We start from the raw sequence: 18,134 nt of genomic DNA, 5'->3' as shown, positions 1-18,134 counted from the left end.
ATGATGGGTATATGGGCACTGGACTATGGGATGGAGGATGTGTGATGGGTATATGGGCACTGGACTATGGGATGGAGGATGTGTGATGGGTATATGGGCACTGGGCTATGGGATGGAGATGTATGATGGGTATATGGGCACTGGACTATGGGATGGAGGATGTGTGATGGGTATATGGGCACTGAACTATGGGATGAAGGATGTGTGATGGGTATATGGGCACTGGACTATGGGATGGAGGATGTATGATGGGTATATGGGCACTGGACTATGGGATGGAGGATGTGTGATGGGTATATGGGCACTGGACTATGGGATGGAGGATGTATGATGGGTATATGGGCACTGGGCTATGGGATGGAGGATGTATGATGGGTATATGGGCACTGGACTATGGGATGGAGGATGTATGATGGGTATATGGGCACTGGACTATGAAATAGAGGAGGTGTGATGGGTATATGGGCACTGGGCTATGGGATGGAGGAGATGTATGATGGGTATATGGGCACTGGACTATGGGATGGAGGATGTGTATGATGGGTATATGGGCACTGGACTATGGGATGGAGGATGTATCATGGGTATATGGGCACTGGGCTATGGGATGGAGGAGATGTATGATGGGTATATGGGCACTGGACTATGGGATGGAGGATGTGTATGATGGGTATATGGGCACTGGACTATGGGATGGAGGATGTATGATGGGTATATGGGCACTGGGCTATGGGATGGAGGACATGTATGATGGGTATATGGGCACTGGACTATGGGATGGAGGATGTGTGATGGGTATATGGGCACTGGACTATGGGATGGAGGATGTGTGATGGGTATATGGGCACTGAACTATGGGATGAAGGATGTGTGATGGGTATATGGGCACTGGACTATGGGATGGGGATATGTATGATTTGTTTATGGGCACTGGACTATGGAAATGGGCACTGGACTATGGGACAGATAATATGTATGATGGGCATATGGGCACTGGACTATGGGATGGGTATATGGGAATGGGATGGAGTATATGTATGATGGGTATATGGGCACGGGACTATGGGATGGAGGATGTGTGATGGGTATATGGGCACTGGGCTATGGGATGGAAGAGATGTATGATGGGTATATGGGCACTGGACTATGGGATGGAGGATGTATGATGGGTATATGGGCACTGGGCTATGGGATGGAGGACATGTATGATGGGTATATGGGCACTGGACTATGGGATGGAGGATGTATGATGGGTATACGGGCACTGGACTATGAAATAGAGGATGTGTGATGGGTATATGGGCACTGGGCTATGGGATGGAGGATGTGTGATGGGTATATGGGCACTGGACTATGGGATGGAGGATGTGTGATGGGTATATGGGCACTGGACTATGGGATGGAGGATGTGTGATGGGTATATGGGCACTGGACTATGGGATGGAGGATGTGTGATGGGTATATGGGCACTGGACTATGGGATGGAGGATGTGTGATGGGTATATGGGCACTGGACTATGGGATGGAGGATGTGTGATGGGTATATGGGCACTGAACTATGGGATGAAGGATGTGTGATGGGTATATGGGCACTGGACTATGGGATGGGGATATGTGATGGGTATATGTGCACTGGACTATGGTATGGATGTGTGATGGGTATATGGGCACTGGACTATGGGATGGAGGATGTGTGATGGGTATATGGGCACGGGACTATGGGATGGAGAACATGTATGATGGGTATATGGGCACGGGACTATGGGATGGAGGATGTGTATGATTTGTTTATGGGCACTGGACTATGGAAATGGGCACTGGACTATGGGACAGATAATATGTATGATGGGCATATGGGCACTGGACTATGGGATGGGTATATGGGAATGGGATGGAGTATATGTATGATGGGTATATGGGCACGGGACTATGGGATGGAGGATGTATGATGGGTATATGGGCACTGGACTATGGGATGGAGGATGTGTGATGGGTATATGGGCACTGGACTATGAAATGGATATGTATGATGGATATATTGGCACTGGGCTATGGGATGGAGATGTATGATGGTATATGGGCAATGGACTATGGGATGGAGGATGTGTGATGGGTATATGGAAATGGGATGGAGTATATGTATGATGGGTATATGGGCACGGGACTATGGGATGGAGGATGTATGATGGGTATATGGGCACTGGACTATGGGATGGAGGATATGTGATGGGTATATGGGCACTGGACTATGAAATGGATATGTATGATGGATATATTGGTACTGGGCTATGGGATGGAGATGTATGATGGTATATGGGCAATGGACTATGGGATGGAGGAGATGTATGATGGGTATATGGGCACTGGACTATGGGATGGGGATGTGTGATGGGTATATGGGCACTGGACTATGGGATGGATGTGTGATGGGTATATGGGCACTGGACTATGGGATGGAGGATATGTATATGATGGGTATATGGGCACTGGGCTATGGGATGGATGATGTGTGATGGGTATATGGACACCGGACTATGGGATGGAGGATATATATGATGGGTATATGGGCACTGGACTATGGGATGGAGGATGTGTGATGGGTATATGGGCACTGGACTATGAAATGGATATGTATGATGGATATATTGGCACTGGGCTATGGGATGGAGATGTATGATGGTATATGGGCAATGGACTATGGGATGGAGGATGTGTGATGGGTATATGGAAATGGGATGGAGTATATGTATGATGGGTATATGGGCACGGGACTATGGGATGGAGGATGTATGATGGGTATATGGGCACTGGACTATGGGATGGAGGATATGTGATGGGTATATGGGCACTGGACTATGAAATGGATATGATTCAGATTCAAGATTCAAAGAAGCTTTATTGGCAGGACCAAATACACATCAGTTTTGCCAAAGCAAGTGTATAGAGGCAATAGGGATAGGGACTGAGGGGATGTTGGGTAGGAGCTGTGGGGGGAGGTGGATGGGGCAGATCCAGGGTGGGGGCTATAGTCCATGGCATAGGGGAGATGGATGGGGCGGATCCAGGGTGGGGGCTATAGTCCATGGCATAGGGGAGGTGGATGGGGCAGGTCCAGGTTGGGGGCTATAGTCCATGGCATCATAGTTCTCTTTCTCGTAGTCTATGACATTCGCTCACATACCGCGCTGCTATCTCCACCGCTCTCTCTTCTTCTCCCAGCAAGATATAGGTTTTCTCTTCCTCCTTCATGGTGATGAAGTCTGGGAAGAGATGTGAGAGTCTCCTGAAGTGAGTGTCCCTCACTGCTGAGTATTTGGAGCAGTGTAGCAGGAAGTGGGTTTCGTCCTCTATGGCCTCCTGATCACAGTGTTGGCACAGTCTTTCCTCCCTGGGCTTGTAGCTCTGCCTGTGTCGGCCACATTCGATGGCCAGACTGTGGGCACTGAGTCTATATCGGCTCAGGATCTGGCGGTCTCTGGGGTCCGGGAGTTTCTCCAGATATGGGGCCAGTCTGTAGTCTCTCTGTAGGCTCCGGTACATGGTCAGTTTCTGTGAGCTGATGATATCATTCTTCCAGTCACTGACATACCTCTCCTGGCCTTCATCTGCCATCTTCCTAATTCCGGCTTTTGTCAGGTTGTTGTGATTGGTGTTCTGCTCCGGTTGGGTTTGACTGGGCTGTTCCGGGGGTTCTGGTTTTTCTGTTTCACCTTCATGTATCAGGGCTTTATGGTGGTGGGAGCTTGGATTGCTCCTATGCAGGTGAGCCTGGAATGACAGCGCCCTCTTTAGAACTGTTAGGTGTAGAGGGAATCTGCCCAGCTCGGCCCGACAAGCACTGTTGGAGGTGCTCCGATGGACCTGGAGAAGGTGCTTGCAGAATTCCAGGTGGAATATTTCTGTTGGACTGGAGTCCCACTTTGACCAGTCTGGGTAGGTGTGAGGACCCCAGACTTCGCTGCCATACAGGAGAATTGGGGCGATGATGGAGTCGAAGATTTTTAGCCAGACCCTCACTGGTGGCTTCAGATGGTAGAGTGTCCTTCGGATGGCATAGAAGGTTTTGCAGGCCTTGTCTTTCAGGGTCTCTATGGCTTGTTTGAAGTTCCCTGACCGGTGAATCTCTAGGCCCAGGTAGGTATATTTGTCCGTTCCTGTGAGGTCGCAGTTGTTGAGGATAAATGATGGGTGTTGGTCTGATCTTCTCTTTCTCCTCTGGAACACCATGGTGTTGGTTTTCTTTAGGTTGACCGGTAGGGCCCAGGTGGAGCTGAATTTCTCTAGGATTTTCAGGTTGTCCTGGAGGCCTTTCTCGGTTGGTGACAGCAGCAGCAGGTCATCTGCATACAGCAGGAATTTCACCTGGGCGTCGTGGAGGGTGAGACCTGGTGCTGAGGAGGATTCCAGGGCGGTAGCCAGCTCGTTGATGTAGATGTTGAAGAGCGTTGGGCTTAGGCTGCAGCCTTGTCTTACTCCGCGGCTCTGCTGGAAAAAAGCCGTTCTTTTGCCGCTCACACTCACGCTGCAGCTGTTCTCGGTGTAGGAGCTTTTGATGACATCGTAGGTCTTTCCTCCTATTCCACTCTCCAGCAGTTTCAGGAATAAGCCCGGGTGCCACACTGAATCAAAAGCCTTTTTAAAGTCCACAAAGCAGGCGTATATCTTCCCATTCTTTGTATTGTAGACGTGTCTCTGAATGAGGCTGTGCAGAGTATAGATGTGGTCAGTGGTGCGGTGGTTCGGCATGAACCCTGCTTGGCTCTTGTTGAGGACGTTGTGCTCGGTGAGGAAGGTGAGGATCCTCTTGTTCAGGATACTGTTGAACAGTTTTCCCAGGTTGCTGCTGACGCATATGCCTCTGTAGTTAGCTGGGTCATACCTGTCCCCACTCTTGTGGATGGGTGTGATGAGGCCTTGGTTCCAGGTACGAGGGAAGTAGCCGGCACTCAGTACAATATTGAAGAGTTTAACCATTGCAGCCTGTATTTCTGGTGGGCTGTACTTCAGCATTTCTGGTAGGATTCCATCTAGGCCACCGGCTTTTCTACATCTTATGGAGGAGAGTCTCTCGGTTACTTCCTGTAGTGTTATAGGTGTATCCACCGGGTTTTGGAAGTTTTTGATTTTTTCCTCCATTGCTTTTAGTTTCGCCATTATGTTTTCCTGTTCTTGGCTTAGTCCTTCCTTTGGAATGTCTTTATAGAGGTCTCTGAAGTATTGGAGCCAGAGGTTGCCATTTTGGATATGGTTGTTGTTTTTCTTGTCTTTGGTGCCCATGTGGTTCCATAGTTCCCAGAAGGAGTTGTCTTGGAGGGCGTCTTGGAGTTGATTGAGCTTGGTAGAGATGTAACTCTGCTTCTTCCTCCTGAGGATGGTTTTGTACTGCTTTTGTATGGAGTCATAGGCTTCCCTCAGACCCAGGTGGTTGGGGTCTCTGTGTTTCTTGTTGGAGGCTGTTCTCAGGGTCTTCCGTACAGCTTTACATTCTCTGTCAAACCAGCCATTGACCTGTGTTTCTTTTGGTCTCTTGTAGTCGACTTTTTTAAGGTCAGACAGTCTGGCCATTGTGTAGAATATATTGTTGAGGTCCTTTGCTGCTTGGTTCACTCCCTCTGGGTTTGGCATGTACTCAAGGTTGTAGAAGTGGTGGAGCATCCGCTGTATTTCAGGTCTGCTGGAAGCTTCTTTATATCTTAGTGCCGACATTTTGGACCATTTATAGGATGGAGGCCGGGTGAAGAGGCCGCTCTGCTGTGGCTTCTGAGTGGATGGTTTCTCTGTAGATTTTATGTACAGAAGAAGTTGGCTGTGGTCTGACAGGTGCGTTTGTGGGGTGACTATGAAGGCGCTGACATCTGCCAGGTTCAGGTCTGTAATGGCGTAATCAACTACACTCCTCCCTACATGGGAGTTTAGTGTATACCTTCCTAAGGAGTCACCCTTGCTTCGTCCATGTATGATGGATATATTGGCACTGGGCTATGGGATGGAGATGTATGATGGTATATGGGCAATGGACTATGGGATGGAGGAGATGTATGATGGGTATATGGGCACTGGACTATGGGATGGGGATGTGTGATGGGTATATGGGCACTGGACTATGGGATGGATGTGTGATGGGTATATGGGCACTGGACTATGGGATGGAGGATATGTATATGATGGGTATATGGGCACTGGGCTATGGGATGGATGATGTGTGATGGGTATATGGACACCGGACTATGGGATGGAGGATATATATGATGGGTATATGGGCACTGGACTATGGGATGGAGGATGTGTGATGGGTATATGGGCACTGGACTATGGGATTCAGGATGTGTGATGATCTCCCGCTTCAACTACTTTAACATCCTTTTCTGTGGCCTCCCTGCTAAAACTCTTGCACCTCTCCAGTCCATCCTTAACTCTGCTGCCCGACTAATTCATCTCTCTCCTCACTACTCCTCCACTTCTGCCCTCTGCAAATCTCTTCACTGGCGACCATTCCCTCTTGCCTTGTCCATGTATGGTTTGGTCCAGTAGACCATGTATCATCAGATTGTCCTGGTTCCTCGACATCTGACGCGGACCTTGTTAATCCAGGAGACGTCTGAGCCGGCATGACTCTCTTTGCTCGTGACCCTCTCATGTTTATTGAGGTAGGCAGCATAGTGTTATGGACCACTACTGGTATATTATGTCCAACAGGGCAGAGCCAGGATTTGAACCCCAGTCTCCCACATTGGTGGCTGTAATTTTACTAAACGTGGCACATGTATTGCCGGATTCTATTATGTCTTTTACCGAATGTTATCGACATTTTCCGATCTTAAGAAAAATGCTTGTGTTACCGATCATGAATCCTAATGTACCATATTTGTGCCGAATTTATGGGCGATCGTTTTCTGAACATATTTGCTCATCTCTAATTATGGCCAACACAATGTGCTACACAAAATAAATCCCCACTCAATATGGAGGCATTTACAGTCCACCACAGCCCCAGTATAATGGCCCCTACCAGCCACACATTCAGTATGAGAGTCCCAACAGCTCTTCTCTTAATATGATACCCCCACAATTCCTGATATAAACACACACACTACTCAGCCAACCCGGTTCCTGAGGAGCGCTGCTCTGGTCTGTGCGGTGTGAGTACTGAGGCTCCGCACTACAGGTGTGATGTAGTGACGTCATTGTGCCTGCAGTGCACGGAGTCTCAGACTCAGAAGTGAAGGCTGAATGGTGGATCCGGAGCTTTCCACTCCCTGATTTACTAATCTATTCAGCGGTATCACCGTCATGGGAATGTGGATATCGCTGAAATTGTGATGGCGGGAAGGAGGGTGACCAATACCACACCCCACCGAGCCCTGTCACTTCATAGGAATCATAGCAACCGAGTGGGCTACCTTTATGGATGATACACTCCTGCCTATCCAACTATCGTATGGGAAATATCTCATAGATCCTGGGTTCATTAGTATCTGCACCAAGAATGAGGTTAAGTGAGTATTTTATTAATTGTCGATGGTCGGAGGTAGTCAGTGAGGTGGATGGTACCATACTGTGCATGTAGGGGGCAGTACTGTGGGAACATTAGAAAGTGGGGGGGATGGCAGTCCTGTGGAAATGCAACACCCCAGGTAACAGGTTGTTGCAGTGATGTTGCCTTCCTTTTGGGGTGGGCAATGTCATGCGTGGAGGCAAGGAGGATTCTCTTTACCAGGTAAGCACACGCATTCAACACATTCTGAATCCAGGCCAGGAGGGGGAGCTCAGGAGCCAGATTCAGGGGAGCTTCCCTCAAATATGGATATGTATCCTGGTCTGGAGGAGGAGTTAGGCAGTCAGAGAGACACAGAAGGAGAAGAAAGTCTGAGATTGCAGACAATGGAGCTGGCAGCCAGGATTGTGCTGCGGCTCCAGGGAAGAGAGAAAACCTGAAAGGTTGTTGCATGCAGTGGAGCATTGAGGAAAGGAGCGCAGGAGTGGAACAGTGCTCAGAGGGGAACTAGACCGGGCACCCTCAGAGCCAAAGCACAGAAAATGGGTACTGGAGCCCGAGGCATTTATGTGGGACTCTAAGACACGAAGCAGAACCGGAGGGCACTAGACTACACATTAACTGCCTACACCAACCAAGCATGAGGTACAGCAGTACTCTAAGAAAAATTTATCGCCAAATGAAGAGAGAGCCCTTAGGGAAATGCAGCAGTGGAAAGATGTGGTCATAAGAAAGGCGGACAAGGGTGGAAATTTAGTAAAACTAGATAAAAATTATTATATTAATGAAGCCTTGTCTCAACTTAACGATAGAGACACATATATTCCGTTGGACAATAACCCTACACCTAAATTTAAAGAAAAATTAAGATCTCTATTAAATAAATACGTGGCAAAAGGTAAAGAGCAGAAAAACTTCTCCCTGAGCACCCTAAAATTCTACACTGGTACAGCATTCCTAAGATTCATAAGAATGCAACACATCCCCCTGGACGTCCCATAATTTCGGGGATTGATTCCTTAACGGAACCCTTGTCCCAGTTCCTTGACTGGCTTCTTAAACCACTGCTGCAGAAAAGACTCTGGAAGTTTTTTTTATCTGCGTTGCAATTGATAGACTGGCAGCCGAGTTTCACACTGGCTTCTATTGACATCGTCAATTTATATACAAGAATCCCGCAGGCTAAAGGTATTGAAGCGATACGAAAAATCCTTTTAAATACCGAGAAAGATCCTGATTTCATTTCGTTTGTGGTGGAGAGTTTGGACTTTGTCCTTTCGCATGATGCGTTTAAGTTCATAGATAAATGGTTTTTGCAATGTGTTGGTACTGCAATGGGTACGCCCGTTGCATGTGTTTTTGCCAATTTATTTTTAGCTGTGTTTGAAGAAGAATATATTACAGCTATAAAAAATCCTTTCTTAAAACATATGCGACTATTTGCGATTCGCAGACGATATTTTTATCGTCTGGGGATGGTACGAAAAGTGATTTTGACAATTTTGTTTCCCATTTGAATGAGGTAAACGAGGACAATATGCGGTTTACATCCTGTTTTGGCAACAATACTCTTGAATTTCTGGATGTGCAAATAACAGTATCGGAAGGTGAACTTGTCACGAAAGTATATAAAAAGCCGACGGCTACTAATAATTTACTGCACTTTAATAGTGCTGATCCACTACATACAAAACAAGGCATACCGTATAGTCAGATGGTACGCCTTGGAAAAATAAATAATAATGACAAAATATTTAGGGAACAAATCGAGGATCTTAAATCGTGTTTCTTGCATAGAAACTACCCTCCTCATGTATTAGCCGCAGCTGAATCAAGCGCACTTAAACTCTCACAAAACGATATCTTAAAAAAAAACCCACAAAAAAGACAAATGGTCTAAATTAAAACAAGAACAACAGAGGTTTACGTTTACCTTCACGCATAGTCCTATGGACAATGAAGTGTATTCTGCGATCAGAAAAAATTGGCATGTTTTTCAGAATGATAGGGATCTATCAAAAATTGTAAATAAACAACCCCAATTTGCGTATAAACGTACGAAAAATCTGGGTAACTTGCTTGTCCATAATCGAATGTTGCCGGAAAATCATAATTGGCTGGAAAAATCATTGCCAAGTGGCAATCATAAATGCGGAAATTGTAATTTTTGTCATCTTCGTTTAGTGAGTAACCCCTTACGAATAGGTCCCATAACACATACAGTCCAAGATTTTATTTTATGTAAAAGTAAATATGTGGTTTATATTATTTTTTGCCCATGTTTATTTTACTATATCGGTAAAACTATCCGCCCAATGTCAACGAGATTTAGAGAGCATTATAGATCGGTATCCACAGGCAAGGGATCCTTGCGCTTAATTAAGCATATACAAGAAAGCCATAATACAGATCCTAATGTATTACGCTTTGCAGGCTTAGAAGTTGTTAAAAATCCACCCCAAGGCGGAGACCGAAATAAAATTCTCCTTCAACACGAAGCAAGGTGGATTATAAAAACAAATGCTCAAGGTCCAATAGGACTAAATGACAAACTTGACATGTCTATATTTTTATAAATGTAATAATGATTTACTCCAATTGTGTATCTTAGGCTACGTTCACATTTGCGTTGTGCGCCGCTGCATCGGCGACGCAACGCACAACGCAAATAAAAACGCATCAAAACGCACGCAAAAACGCTGCGTTTTGCGACGCATGCGTCGTTATTTGCAGAAAATCAGACACCAGAAAAATGCAACTTGTTGAGTTTTCTTTCTTTTTTTTTTTCTGCGCCCGACGCAAGCGGGTTTTTTTTGCCACAAACGCAGCACAACGCATGTCCATGCGCCCCCCATGTTAAATATAGGGGCGCATGCCGCATGCGTCGCCGCTGCGTCGCCCGACGCAAACGGGCACAACGCAAATGTGAACGTAGCCTTATGCATTTCCGCTGTACAATGTGATTTTAACTCTTGTTTGTAATTGTATGTAGTTTTTTCACTTACTTGTCGGTTCCTATAAAAAGGAAATGACATATTCGATTGTGCACCTGGACCCGTAGAAGCGCACTTGCGTGAAACGGCCGTCGTCCACTCCTTCTTCTCCGCACCTGTCTCCCTTTCCTGCCTGCCTCTCCGCAAATGTCTAACACCGCTTAAAGCGAATAAAGGACACTATTTTCAGCAAGATTTGGGTGAGTGCTGCATTTTTTATATCTTGACCCTATAAAAAGGATCAAACTGCCCACCGTGCAGGCAACTGTCCCAGGACAGGAGAGAGAGGATTCCTTGCCAGCAAGCTACAAGCAACAGGGACCTCGCCATCTTAGCGCAAGTACGAATGGCTTACAGACTTCCCCTGGGAGAGGGATCACCTTTGCCTCCAAGCCGGCTGGACCACACCACCACCCGTGCCTGGTATCCTGGACTGTGGTCTGCTAATAACAGTAAATCAGGTAAAGACTTTACAACTTGTGTCCTCCACTTATTTGTTGGCATACACCATCTTTGCCACACACCTTGGGAGCCCTGTGGACCCCGCTTCATCTGTGGGAAGCGTCACCATTATTGCTGCAACAACATCCCCCAGAGGACCCCTTTAAAGCAGCGCCGGTCACCCTGACCGAAAACCACAGGTGGCGTCACGACAGACTTTATCACAATTCCCACTTAAAGCAGGTTCCCCTTTTACAGTGAGTCCCAGGGCAACGGACCGGGTCGCAGCCACCGTGACATCCTTTTTAACAGCAACCGCCCGATGCCAAGTATCCCGCTGCCCTGTGTCTGTGGTTAGCCACTATTGTGGGAACAAAATACTAAGTTTGGTGGGATGATGGTACTGTGGGAGATTCATACTGTGTGTGGGGGTATGGAGGTACTGTAGGAACATTATACTGTGTGTGGGGGTATGGCGGTACTATGAGAACATTATACTGTGTGTGGGGGTATGGTGGTACTATGAGAACATTATACTGTGTGTGGGGGTATGGTGGTACTGTGGGAACATTATACTGTGTGTGGGGGTATGGCGGTACTATGAGAACATTATACTGTGTGTGGGGGTATGGTGGTACTGTGGGAACTTTATACTGTGTGTGGGGGTATAGCGGCACTATGAGAACATTACACTGTGTGTGGGGGTATGGAGGTACTGTAGGAACATTATACTGTGTGTGGGGGTATGGAGGTACTGTAAGAACATTATACTGTGTGTGGGGGTATGGCGGTACTGTAGGAACATTATACTGTGTGTGGGGGTATAGCGGTACTGTGAGGACATTATAATGTGTGTGGGGGTATGGCGGTACTATGAGATTACACTGTGTGTGGGGGTATGGCGATACTATGAGAACATTATACTGTTGTCACGATATGGTATGAAATATCATATAAGTTTAGTTTCTCTGCCAGCACACATAGGGTGGGCGTTGACCCCCCTTCACTCTGTGTTTAGCTTGTCTTGTCAATGAGGGGAAATTCCTGACTTTCAGCTCCCAAATCCCTCATACCCCTCCCAAGGGAATTTTTACGATCGCTTGGGAAGACTTGTCCAGCTATAACTGGTATGGAAACTTCCACAATCATGGAAGTCTTTTGTTCCATTATTGTAAGATATTAGGCCAACCATGTAAGATAGGAACAGGAAAATATATATTCTTAATCTCCCTCGGTGGATCTATCCATCACTCTAAACACGGGCTTCTAACTCCATCAGGTAAAGAGTTTGGATTTCTCGGTAATTATACATCACCAATAGGACATACTTGGTCTCATTAGAATGCCAACGTTAATACGAGATGAATGCCGGGTTTGTTATGACTATGACATGTCCTGGAGCAGAGGTACAAGCATTAGAAGAACTTGTGTTAGATTTACCTAAACTGAAAAAAGAGGAGGGTGATCTTAACTCACCCCTTCTGGTGATGTCACGAGCTGTGGGTTATAAGTCTCTGCAGGCTTTGAGCAGTTAGGGGTTACCTGGTCTGTCTGTCTGCTGGAGTCTGTGTGAGCCTGTCCCTATCCAGACCTACTGATGCATTGGAACAGATGGAAACTCCACTAGCCTGTTTGCCTGCAATGCTTTGAACACATGTAAGTAAGGTCAATAGCCTTGTGTGTGTTTTTCATCACATTGTAGCAGTGGAGGGATAGCTAAGATAAGCCCCCCTGCACATGTGATAGCCGTCTGTTGGCCTAAAGTCACCTTAAACCGTGACATATTGGTGGCAGTGGTCAGGGAATCGTGACAAATTGGTGGCAGAGGTGTGGATTTCAAGACAACTGTGTGTGGGGGTATGGCGGTACTATGAGAACATTATACTGTGTGGTGGGATGGAGGTACTGTGGAACATTATACTGTGTGTGGGGGTATGACGGTACTGTGATATTATACTGTGTGTGGGGGTATGGCGGTACTGTAAGAACATTATACTGTGTGTGGGGGTATGGCGGTACTGTAGTAACATTATACTGCGTGTGGGCGTATGACGGTACTATGAGAACATTATACTGTGTGTGGGGGTATGGCGGTACTGTAAGAACATTATACTGTGTGTGGGGGTATGGCGGTACTGTAGTAACATTATACTGTGTGTGGGCGTATGACGGTACTGTGATAACATTATAATGTGTGTGGGGGTATGGCAGTACTATGAGAACATTATACTGTGTGGGGGGGTATGGCGGTACTATGAGATTATACTGTGTGTGGGGGTATGGCGGTACTATGAGAACATTATACTGTGTGTGGTGGATGGAGGTACTGTAGGAACATTATACTGTGTGTGGGGGTATAGCGGTACTGTGGGAACATTATGCTGTGTGTGGGGGTATGGCAGTACTGTAAGAACATTATACTGTGTGTGGGCGTATGACGGTACTGTGATACCATTATGTTTGTGGGGGTATGTGTTGTGAATTCTGTGGCAGAGTTCACTCCTGTGGTCACAAGTGGTACTTCGGCTGATTCTCTCTGGGAGCTTCCGTTTGTGGAGGAAAGTGGTACTGCAGCTTCTGAGTTTCCTCCCTCAGGTGATCTGGTGAGCTCGTTAGCTGCTTCTCTACTTAACTCCACCTAATGCTTTGATCCATGCTTCCTGTCAATGTTGGACTTGTGTATCTCTGGATCATTCCTGTGGCCTGCTGCTCTGCATAGCTAAGTGCTTCTTTGCTATTTGTTGCTATTTTTTCTGTCCAGCTTGTCTATTTGTTTTGCTGGAAGCTCTGGGACGCAAGGGGTGTACCTCCGTGCCGTTAGTTCGGTACGGAGGGTCTTTTTGTCCCCTTTGCGTGGTTTTCGTTAGGGTTTTGTGTAGACCGCAAAGTTATCTTTCCTATCCTCGTTCTGTCTAGAATTTCGGGCCTCACTTTGCTGAATCTATTTCATCCCTACGTTTGTCTTTTCATCTTACTCACAGTCATTATATGTGGGGGGCTGCCTTTTCCTTTGGGGTATTTCTCTGAGGCAAGGTAGGCTTATTTTTCTATCTTCAGGCTAGTTAGTTTCTCAGGCTGTGCCGAGTTGCATAGGGAGCGTTAGGCGCAATCCACAGCTGCCTCTAGTTGTGTTTGGAGAGGATCAGGGATTGCGGTCTACAGAGTTCCCACGTCTCAGAGCTCGTTCTATTATTTTGGGTTATTGTCAGATCACTGTATGTGCTCTGATCGCTATGTACATTGTGTTACTGAATTGCCTATCACAACAGGTATGGCAGTACTATGAGAACATTATACTGTGTGTGGGGGTATGGCGGTACTGTGAAATGTGTGTGGGGGTATGGCAGTACTATGAGAACATTATACTGTGTGTGGGGGTATGGCGGTACTGTGAAATGTGTGTGGGGGGTATGGCGGTACTGTGAGAACATTATACTGTGTGTGGGGGTATGGTGGTACTATGAGATTATACTGTGTGGTGGCTGGAGGTACTGTAGGAACATTATACTGTGTGTGGGGGGGTGGCGGTACTATGAGAAGATTATACTGTGTGGTGGCTGGAGGTACTGTAGGAACATTATAATGTGTGTGGGGGTATGGCGGTACTGTGATAACATTATAATGTGTGTGGGGGTATGATGGTACTGTAGGTACATTATACTGTGTGTGGGGGTATGATGGTACTGTGGGAACATTATACTGTGCGTGGGGGTATGATGGTACTGTAGGTACATTATACTGTGTGTGGGGGTATGGCGGTACTGAAGGAATATTATACTGTGCGTGGGGGTACGGCGGTACTATGAGAACATTATACTGTGTGTGGGGGTATGGCAGTACTATGAGAACATTATACTGTGTGTGGGGGTATGGCGGTACTATGAGAACATTATACTGTGTGTGGGGGTATGGCGGTACTGTGAGAACATTATACTGTGTGTGGGGGTATGGAGGTACTGTAGGAACATTATACTGTGTGTGGGGGTATGGCGGTACTATGAGAACATTATACTGTGTGGGGGTATGACGGTACTATGAGAACATTATACTGTGTGTGGGGGATGGCGGTACTATGAGAACATTATACTGTGTGTGGGGGTATGGCGGTACTATGAGAACATTATACTGTGTGGGGGTATGGCGGTATTATGAGAACATTATACTGTGTGTGGTGGGATGGTGGTACTATGAGAACATTATACTGTGTATGGTGGTACTATGAGAAAATTATACTGTGTGTGGGGGTATGGCGGTACTATGAGATTATACTGTGTGTGGTGGATGGAGGTACTGTAGGAACATTATACTGTGTGTGGGGGTATGGCGGTACTATGAGAACATTATACTGTGTGTGGGGGTATGGAGGTACTGTAGGAACATTATACTGTGTGTGGGGGTATGGTGGTACTATGAGAACATTATACTGTGTGGGGGTATGACGGTACTATGAGAACATTATACTGTGTGTGGGGGTATGGTGGTACTATGAGAACATTATACTGTGTGGGGGTATGGCGGTACTATGAGAACATTATACTGTGTGGGGGATGGCGGTACTATGAGAACATTATACTGTGTGTGGGGGTATGGCGGTACTATGAGAACATTATACTGTGTGGGGGTATGGCGGTATTATGAGAACATTATACTGTGTGTGGTGGTACTATGAGAACATTATACTGTGTGTGGTGGGATGGTGGTACTATGAGAAAATTATACTGTGTGTGGGGGTATGGCGGTACTATGAGATCATTATCATGTGAGTGGGGGTATGGCGGTACTATGAGAACATTATCCTGTGTGTGGGGGTATGGCGGTACTATGAGAACATTATACTGTGTGTGGGGGTATGGCGGTACTATGAGAACATTATACTGTGTGTGGGGGTATGGCGGTATTATGAGAACATTATACTGTGTGTGGTGGGATGGCGGTACTATGAGAACATTATAATGTGTGTGGGGGTATGGCGGTACTATGAGAACATTATACTGTGTGGGGGTATGGCGGTACTGTAGGAACATTACTGTGTGGGGGGTATGGCGGTACTATGAGAACATTATACTGTGTGTGGGGGGGATGGCGGTAGTATGAGAACATTATACTGTGTGTGGGGGTATGGCGGTACTATGAGAACATTACACTGTGTGTGGGGGTATGGCGGTACTATGAGAACATTACACTGTGTGTGGGGGTATGGCGGTACTATGAGAACATTATACTGTGTGGGGGTATGGTGGTACTGTAGGAACATTACTGTGTGGGGGGTATGGCGGTACTATGAGAACATTATACTGTGTGTGGGGGGTATGGCGGTAGTATGAGAACATTATACTGTGTGTGGGGGTATGGCGGTACTATGAGAACATTACACTGTGTGTGGGGGTATGGCGGTACTATGAGAACATTACACTGTGTGGGGGTATGGCGGTACTATGAGAACATTATACTGTGTGGGGGTATGGTGGTACTGTAGGAACATTATACTGTGTGGGGGGTATGGCGGTACTATGAGAACATTATACTGTGTGGGGGGTATGGCGGTAGTATGAGAACATTATCCTGTGTGTGGGGGGGATGGCGGTAGTATGAGAACATTATACTGTGTGTGGGGGTATGGCGGTACTATGAGAACATTACACTGTGTGTGGGGGTATGGCGGTACTATGAGAACATACTGTGTGGGGGTATGGCGGTACTGTAGGAACATTATACTGTGTGGGGGGTATGGCGGTACTATGAGAACATTATACTGTGTGTGGGGGGGATGGCGGTAGTATGAGAACATTATACTGTGTGTGGGGGGGGATGGCGGTACTATGATAACATTATACTGTGTGTGGGGGGGATGGCGGTAGTATGAGAACATTATACTGTGTGTGGGGGGGATGGCGGTACTATGAGAACATTATACTGTGTGGGGGTATGGCGGTAGTGTGAAAATACCTTTTTTACGAGAGATGCCAGTACTGTGGAAACATTATACTGTGTGAGCGCCATCATATATATTACATAAGGGGTGTAAAAAGGAGAGTCATAAAAAAGACTCCTCAGGGCTGTGCTGCATTTGTACAGACTGCTATCTGCCGTCCAGACGGGACCATGTGACATCAATGGGAAGAGGGAGGGTTTCCGGAGGGAAGAGTCTAGAGGGTGCACCTGGTCAGGAGACCTTGATGACGCAGTTACTGATATTATATAGGCCGGAGCCCCAAAGGCAGAACAGATTTGGCGCCAACAAAGGAAAGGGGTGCGGGGAAGAATCTGAGGTACCAGCTCATGGTAAAGTGCCCGAGGCAGCTGGGTGTGGGGCAGAACCCTGCTTACAGGGCATAATGGGGGCATTACACTGTGTGGGGCCAAGAAAGGGGCCCTGTACTAGGAGAACAATCCGCTCCCTCACTTCCTGTCCTCCATAGTTGGCTCGTATGTATCTATTACAGGAAACAGAACAACAACGTTATGATTCTTATAAAGAGTCTCAGTGCAGAAGGGGTTAATGTCCCCGCGCTCAGTAATGGGGAATCTCCACATACCTCCACCTGCAGAGCCGCACTCCCACAGGACCCACACGGTAGCGTCTAGATGGAGTTGATTTCTTGAGGGGGAGGAGTGATTCCTTGAAATCGTGATGTCACCGGAAGAGGCGGGGCTTCCTTTATTGGCCTCCGATAGCAAGGCAGGAAGCTGCTGGTGGAGAAGAGATGCGGGAAATGAGAGGCGGCAGCGTGGAGCAGTGTGAGGACAGGACAGGACTGGGGAGCTGCAGTGTGGGTTGAGCATAGACTGTATGGGCTCCTTCCTGGTTTCCTGACTGCAGCCCATACAGTGTAGCCGGCTCAGTACTGTAGATGCTAGAGTGTATGGGCTGCAGTCAGGTATATATTCTTGAAGATAGCAGACTTTATGGGCGGCTGCCTGGCCCTGACTGCAGCCTATATATGACACTAGAATGTATGTGCTCCTTCAAGGTATAAATTATTAAAACCAGCAGAATATATGGGCTCCTGCCAGGTCCTGAATGCAGCCCATACAGTCTAGTCAGCTCACTGGTGAAGACACTAGACTGTACGGGCTCCTGTCAGGTCTATATTATTGTAGATATAGACTGTACGGGCTCCTGTCAGGTATGTATTATTGTAGATATAGACTGTATGGGCTCCTGTCAGGTGTATATTATTGTAGATATAGACTGTACGGGCTCC

The 18,134-nt window shown here is 46.9% G+C and overlaps 2 protein-coding genes across 5 annotated transcripts in view; one reads left to right on the top strand and one right to left on the bottom strand.

Moving 5' to 3' along the window:
• Positions 1–17,543, bottom strand: part of LOC138662853 (oocyte zinc finger protein XlCOF22-like) — a 56,247-nt gene extending 38,704 nt beyond the window's left edge. For all 3 annotated transcript variants that reach the window (XM_069748833.1, XM_069748835.1, XM_069748834.1), the window contains exon 1: positions 17,466–17,543. The gene's annotated coding sequence lies outside the window, so the exon portion shown is untranslated. The remainder of the gene's footprint in view (positions 1–17,465) is intronic.
• A 68-nt stretch (positions 17,544–17,611) lies between these two features.
• The window catches only part of LOC138662854 (oocyte zinc finger protein XlCOF22-like), a 234,776-nt gene continuing 234,253 nt past the window's right edge, over positions 17,612–18,134 (top strand). For both annotated transcript variants that reach the window (XM_069748838.1, XM_069748836.1), the window contains exon 1: positions 17,612–17,667. The gene's annotated coding sequence lies outside the window, so the exon portion shown is untranslated. The remainder of the gene's footprint in view (positions 17,668–18,134) is intronic.

Source organism: Ranitomeya imitator, chromosome 2, assembly GCF_032444005.1.
Source record: "Ranitomeya imitator isolate aRanImi1 chromosome 2, aRanImi1.pri, whole genome shotgun sequence".
In the NCBI taxonomy this organism is placed as follows: domain Eukaryota; kingdom Metazoa; phylum Chordata; class Amphibia; order Anura; family Dendrobatidae; genus Ranitomeya; species Ranitomeya imitator.
This window is presented reverse-complemented; position numbering and strand designations above follow the sequence as displayed.